This window comes from Papaver somniferum, chromosome 2 (genome assembly GCF_003573695.1).
Source record: "Papaver somniferum cultivar HN1 chromosome 2, ASM357369v1, whole genome shotgun sequence".
NCBI classification, from domain to species: domain Eukaryota; kingdom Viridiplantae; phylum Streptophyta; class Magnoliopsida; order Ranunculales; family Papaveraceae; genus Papaver; species Papaver somniferum.
In genome coordinates this window covers 148,154,069-148,161,854 of record NC_039359.1, presented here as the reverse complement: position 1 = coordinate 148,161,854, position 7,786 = coordinate 148,154,069, and the positions used below count along the sequence as shown (strand labels likewise).

The 7,786-nt window shown below is 36.0% G+C and overlaps 1 long non-coding RNA gene across 1 annotated transcript; it reads right to left on the bottom strand.

Moving 5' to 3' along the window:
- Nucleotides 1-444: 444 nt before the first annotated feature.
- Nucleotides 445-3,941, bottom strand: LOC113354102. The gene is made up of 4 exons (XR_003361676.1): nt 3,054-3,941; nt 1,777-1,933; nt 1,466-1,589; nt 445-691 (listed from the first exon to the last, which is right to left on the bottom strand). It is a non-coding gene; the product is annotated as an uncharacterized LOC113354102 (long non-coding RNA).
- Nucleotides 3,942-7,786: the final 3,845 nt, after the last annotated feature.

The window sequence follows — 7,786 nt, the reverse complement described above, 5'->3', positions numbered from 1 at the left end:
ATTCTATAAGGATCTCCTGTATCCTCAACATAGCTAACTGGTACTCCATGTGCACTGAATAACATCATCACCTAAATTGCAATCACAAAGGTAAGTAACAAATGGAAGTCACCAAAACAAAAGAACAACATCGATTGCGAAAATGTAGAAATGTTCTCGTTTATGAACAGGAAACTACCTTCTCAGGATTGGAGAATTTTTGCAGCTCTTGCTCAATCAAGTTAGCCATGGAGTCAAATATAACCTCTGCGTTAATGCAGCCAGGTAGCCTTGACAGATGGTGACAATAGAATCATATCTGTCAAGGCCTACATGTCTCCATTAACGTACAAACAGTCCAGACTTGGTGGAACCCTGTTACTAACTTAATAAAATTAGCTCTTCTAAAGGACATATATTCTGCTCATTTTGGTGGTTACTAAAGAAGTTTGGTTTCTACGGCCCAAAAGAATTATGAGAAACGCATACACTTCCGTTTTCACAGAACAAAATTCTAATGATGAATACTCGAAACATTTGAACGGAACAGATCTAATCTTACCCATAGCAACAATCATAATGGAAATGAAAAAGCCTCAACCTATGAGCACTAGTTTAGGCCCATTCAATCACTTTATATCGTTGTTTTCTATCCAACTTCCCGTCTTGTATTTACGTGGGTATGGTTCATTCAATCCTCTTTTTCACCACCCTGAAGATTAAAACAAACATCTTCAGCACAACAAGTTCTAAGTTAAGAAAGAACTACTAAATGCAATGCCGATATAGGATTAAATGCATCTAAAGTTGGTCTCTTCAACTCCAATAGACTGGGGTTGCTACGAGGCTTTCATGTTTCAACACTGTTAGTTTGGAGGTCTCTAATTCAGCAACTTGATCACCCCTGAAAGTCGGTACGGATGAGTAACCCCCTAACCATTGGACAAATGAAGAATGTTTCTTCGCAGCATATAGCAACACTGTTCAGAATTATGAAACAAATTATAAGACGGGGAACGCAGGTTCGCAACAGAGAGATACTAACTCTCCTAATATCGATCGTGGAACGCAGGTTCGCAAATAATCTCAGGTCTCTCTCCCGAATCATAAGAAGGTGTTCTCATCCGAGATAAAAGAAAAAAACCGAGTTTATTAAGAAAGAATAACCAAGTCTCTTAAAAAAGAATCACCAAATCCCTATTTCACTTACATGGCATGAACGTACGTGTTGAATTTCACTTTGCTGAAATGGGCACTCGACAAGTACTTGGAAAAGATGACCATTAATTATAACTAGGATTGGCTAAGGTTATGTTATTTGCTAGTAAAAACGCCCAAACTTGATTGCGTAATTAATAACTTCGACACAATGAGGATATGGATCTGATCCGATATCATATGTTCTTCATGAGAACCTTTAAAACTGGACCAAGAATTTTGCCAAAAGTAAAGGAAACTATAATTCAAGATGTGGTGTGATTCATACCGAAAGAAATGTGAAAGTTAACCTGTGAACTTTCTCCGGGTCAGGCGAGTGGCAGTTTGGCTTCAAAAAGGCACCAACCACTTTAAACTAAGAACCAATCATCTTGACATCACGGAGTCCTAAACTATAATCACACCAAAAAAAAACCAAAAAAAAAAACAAACAAAACAAACCTCATGTTAGACTCGCAATCATTAGATTAACCAAGAAGTATTGTGTAATATTGCAAATTTGTAGCACGGATACACCTACTGTCATCAATTATATAACATTTATTGAATAGAATTCTCAAGCACAGGGTATCTACAAACCAGTAGTTTTCTTTTCATGGGATCAAGTTATTCTTTTTGTTGGTATTGGGGGTTTCTTCAGTTGCTTTCCCTTTTCCCTTCTTTACCAATTCTAATCTCTCTATTGCCTCAAAATGATACCATCCTTAATTGGTTTATCAATCTTGCTCACAGTTTCCTGCATCATTTGGAATTCTAATATCATTTACAAAGTGATCATCCAGTTCAAAACATACACCATATACTTCTTAGGCGAGCATCAAAAAACTTTCACATTATGAAAATAACATCTAGGCAACAAAACGATAATATGGAGGTGAAAAAGATAAATGGGGAAGAAAATATCCATCCATTTTGTGGATGACTACGGTATATGTATATCCCTAGTAAAGAGCCATGTTTTTTTACAATTCAGTTAACCGATATAAAAATGGTAAGCAGGATTAATCTTACCCATTTGGAAAGCCCATGGACACCAAAGGAGTAATCGCTGCCAAGAAGACCTTCAAGAGTAATTTGAGGATACAAGTAACAGTGTTCGAGGACACGTAAACTGATAAAGGTGAGAATGCTAAAAAGATACCTAGTCATCAGAGAAAATGCTTGGCCAGTTTCAAAGTAATTTCAGAATTCACAAACTATTAACTTTCTTCAATATGCAAGTCACAGTTCCATAACAACAGTTCCATGTCCAATATCCCATAACGACAGTTCCATGTCCAATATCCCATAACGACAGTTCTATGCCCAATATCCCATGATGACAGTTCTATGCCCAATATATCACAAAGACAATACGACCACGGTCGGATGATTCATCACCAGACGGTTTCATGCTCAGTCCATAATCAAAACATCGGGTTGAAAACACCAATATGCGCATGTAGTATTTGTAAGGACAAGCAACTGGAGAATCAAATAGTCCTAGACTGTCCATTTGCCTAAGCATGTAAAGCTGCTGTGGCCATGTCTACCCGTCTAATCTTCTGTCAAGGAAACTAAACAAATTTCACCGTTTTTTTCTTTGTCTTAGAAATGTTAACCAAATTTAATAGGAAGTGCTACAAATTATAATTTAACATATGATGGTCTTTTAGACAAGGTAAAACTCAAGAATTGACAAATTATAAGAATTAAGAAAGAGTAAACTAAAGTCTCATTCATTAATATGTAAAATGATTACACAGTAAACAGCAGATTAACTAACAACTATCACTAGAAAGAAAAATATAACCTAGGCTATATAATATCACACTTGTAAAGTTTGAAATTACTTTTCATGGTTAACTCAAACTTACAGAAACAAGTGACAAGGAGGAGTTTTGAAGCAAACCCCTGATAGCATCAATTTCAGCCATAGCCAGATCTGGGTCAGTGTCTTGATATACCATTATACCTACATTCTTCCACCTTGAGAAACCAATCTTTTATCTCCTTCCATCTCCACAATAGAAGCCACGTTTTGAGTAATAATTCTGATCAAGAATGGTGGGAGTGTTTGTTTTGTATCCTTTTCACCTAATTCTCCTCCTTGTACAAGACCCACAATTAGAGTATTAACTTTCAGAACCTGATTCTCTTCCTCTAAGTCAGGAACATCTGCTTTAGCTAACAAATCATTTAAACCTTAATGTCCTTGAAATATTCTTCTTTGTGAAAATCAAAGGAATGATTCATGTGATACGGAGATCCATTGGAGATATGTAGAGGCAATATGTGAAGAAGAAGAAAGAAGGACTATGTTAATAGTGAACTTGATTGTAAGCACCCGTAAAAAAAGACTTTTCAATAAAGTCCTATATCTGGTCCTCCAGCGATTTCCAGATTCTGATTCAACAACCTTTATACCTTGCTTCAGGATCTGGAAATATTTCACTGAAGACATTTTTCACAGATTTGATATTCTGATTCCTTCCTGACCAAAAAGAATTGTATTCCATGAAGAAGAAGATGAGGAGGAAAAACAAAAAGAAAATATGGAAACAATATTATATTGTGAAAATGGGGAAAGTAAATGAAACCGCATTTTTATAACTGATGATGTTAATAACAGACTAACTGCCATTCCTACTTCGGAAGAAATTCTTGATACTGTCAGAAACATGGCTCCATGGAAATTGCCGGGACCGGATGGTTTTTCGGGTGGTTTCTTTAGAGACAACTAGAATGAGGTGTCTCTAAAAGTTATTAATCATGTGCAATCTTTTTTTAGAAACAAATTTCTTTTTAAGGAGCTGAATCATATTTTCATTGCGCTGATTCCTAAAGTTAATAACCCCACAACTCCCCATGACTTCAGGCCAATTAGTCTTACAAATACAATCTAAAAAATTCTTACGAATAGGCTAAACCCTTACTTGAATCATTATTTCGCCTTTTCAGTCTGCTTTTATAGCAAATAGGTAAATTCAAGACAATATTCTTATTAGCCATGAAATTTTACACTCCTTCAGAAAAAAAATTTGATGGAAAGAGAAAATATATTAATTAAGCAATAAAGTACATCAGATTTACAATATCTTTCTTTTCAAAAATATTAGACATCACTTTAGATTGCGATATCTTTAGCTGAATGTGGGTGGATATATGCTGAAGATTCTTTACACGAGCTTCTTTTGCTATTTTATATGCTGCTGAGTTGAATCTTCTGTTAACATATTGCACCTTAGCTTGAGGGATTGTTTACAAGATATTTTGGGTCTTCACTATTATGTTTTCCGCGCTCCAATCTTGGATCTTGTCCTTCTTCCTGATTGTTTCCGCTAACATCTTGAAATCTGTAATTAATGTGACACTAGATAAAATATTCTCTTTTCGCCAAGAAGTCGCTTTTAATAAGGCTTTTGACTCTGCATGGACCAGCTACAATGTACATAAACATTTCGTTGTCCGCTGAGTATAGGATAAAAGCATATCCCATAGTTAAATCTTCCTTTTTGAATGCCGCATCAACGAACAGTATCCAGTCTGAATAAATACTTGACCATTTATCCTTGTATTCCACATTTGGTTGAATTCTTTTGGTCTTCTTGATATTCTCTTGTGGATATTGTTGCATGAATTTGTTTATTTTCTCAATAAGGGAGTTTGGGTTTGGGTTTATTTTGTCAAAAACTACTGAGCATCGGTACTTCCAGATGAACCAGGATATTGTTGCAATCTTTCCTGAATAGTTAACAAATTCCGGTTCCAAAATCCAGTCTTTAATCCAATCCACCATAGAGTCTGTTGTAATTCTTGTATTAACTGCATCTAAAGATAGACCAAACCAAATCGCTCTAGCAAAAGGACAAGCTCTAATGAGGTGTTGCTCTGTTTCTGTCGAATGTGTGTCGCACATTGGGCATTCTGTGATAAAATCCTTATTATGTGCGCCTAATCTAGCATTGGTTGGAAGATCTTTTTGTGCCAATTTCCAAATGAATAACTTAATCCTCGTAATCACATTGATTTTCCAGATTTTTTTTCCATGGAAATTCACCAGAATTCGTGTTTTCCTGATCTTGATTTATGAGGTAAGTATAGATATTTTTTGCTGAGAAATCTCTGAAGCAGTGGTGTTTCCATCTAATTTTATCTTGTTCTTGTATATTTGGCGATATGGCTATGATCTTCTCTTTAATATTATGGGTGAATAGTGTATCAAGTTTCTCTATATCCCAAGCTTCATCTTGAGTAATCAGTGCACTTACCTTTTGTGAGATTAGACCAGTTAAACCCGTTGGTTTTTGAAGATTATCTTCCGATGGTATCCAGTTATCTTCCCATATCTTTACCGAGGCTCCATTTTTAACTTGCCAAACGAAATTTCCTTTGATAAGGTTCAGACCTTTTTGTATGCTTGTCCAAATCCAAGATAAATTCGAAGTCCTAGAAGCTTCTAATGGGTGATTGTTAGGGAAGTTTTTGGATTTCAACAATCTTTCCCATAATTGATCGTGTTTTGATATCAGTCTGCTGGCTAGTTTCGTTAGGATAGAAATGTTGAACATGTGTGGGTTTTTTATCCCAAGACCTCCTTGTGAGATAGGCTTGCAGATGTTTACCCAAGCTTTAAGTAACCTCCTCTTTTTTTCGTCTTATCCTTGTGCCACCAGAAATCTCTTTGTATTTTATCCATTTGATCTAATGTTTCCTTATGGAGATTAAGGATTTGCATTTGATAAGTAGGGTAGCCTTGTAGCACTGATTTTATTAGCACTGTTCTTCCGGCTTGTGAGAGAAGTTTAGATTTCCAACCTTGCAAGGTGTCATAGTATTTCTGGAGAAGAGGTTGAAAATTCACCTTTCTTTTTTTTATCAAAAAAGAGTGGTGTGCCTAAATATCTATCATTTTTTCATCAAAGGGACTTTTAAAATTTTGGCTATGATTTTCCCATGTTTCAGATGGATTTTTTTGCTGAAGAAAATACCGGATTTTTGAAGGTTTATCATTTGACCAGTGATCTCCCCAAATCTGGATAGAATATCAAGAAGGTTTTTTGCCTCCCCTAAATCGGTGTTGTGAAAAGGAAACAATCATCAGCGAAGAAAAGATGGGAAATGTTGGGAGCATTTTTGTTTATTTTTAGGCCAGATTTTTTTTTCTCCATCACAGCATTTTCTAGAAGTCTAGAAAGAATTTCCATACAAATAAGGAATAGGTAAGGGGATAGGGGATCTCCCTGTCTTAATCCCCTAGAAACTTTGAAAGTAGGCCCTGAAGATCCGTTAAGGAGAATGGAGAATGAGGTGGTAGATATACATTGCATGATGAGATTAACCCAGGAATTATTAAAGCCCAGAGTTGAAAGAGCAGATTTTATAAAATTTCATTCCACTCTGTCAAAAGCTTTTGAAAGATCTAATTTTAGAGCGAAGTGACCCTTTTGAGCTTTCGAGGTTTTCATTGTGTAGATAAGCTCATGAGCGATGATAATATAATCAGTGATTTGTCTACCGGGTAAAAATGCTAATTAGTCAGGGGATATTATTTTATTAAGAATTGGTTTGAGGCGATTGGATATGATTTTAGATATTTGTAAATGGTATTACTTAGGCTAATGGGTCTAAAATCCGTAGGGGTTTGAGGGGTGGAAATTTTTGGAATAAGGGTTAAGAAAGAGTGGTTTAAATTAGGGTCTAGGAAACCAGTTTTTAAAAACTCTTGAACTGTGTTTGTAATATCTGGTCCCAAAATATCCCAATTAGCTTTAAAGAAACCCGGCTGGAATCCATATGGCCCCGAGGCTCCCCATTGATTCATATTGGATAAAGAGTCCCAAATCTCTTGTTTTGAAGGAATAAGAGATAAGGACTTCGTCAGAAATACAAGGAGTTATAATGTTGGACAGATCTTCCCCATAGTTCTGAATTTGCGAGGTTCCTATATTGGAGAAATGGCTGAGAAGAAGGGAGTAGATTTGGTCTCTTTCTGAAATCCAACGCCCAGAAGGCTCTCTAAGGGAGTGGATAGAATTAATTCTTTTTCTATTAGAGGCGGAAGCATGGAAATATTCAGTATTTTGGTCAAATTCCTTGAAAAATTTATCCCTAGAAAGTTGGTGGTAATAGTCATTTTTAATCTTGTACCAATCCCCTAATTCCGCTTGTAACTTTTTGATTTTATCCAGGTTGGTAGAATAATTACTGGATCTATGGAGGATATCAATCCTATTATTTAGGGTTTTTATATTTTTATGAATATTACCGAATACATCAGCATTCCATATAGAAAGGTCGGAAGATAGGAGTTGAAGTTTAGAATAAAAGTTATTATTTCTATCACTGCTGGAGTGAAGAGACCAAAAATTAGCTACCATGGCGGAAATGGTGGGGTGAGTGAGCCAGGATCTAATGCATCTAAATGGTTTGTGTAAGATTTGTATATCCGGGTGGGAATCAAGTAAAAGCGGGGTATGGTCCGAACCAACTCTAGGTAGATGACTTACCTTGGAATTCGGGAAATTATGTGTCCATTGAACCGAAGTGAGTGCTTTGTCGATTCTTTCACATATGTTGGCCTCGCCTTGTCTGTTGTTTGACCAAGTAA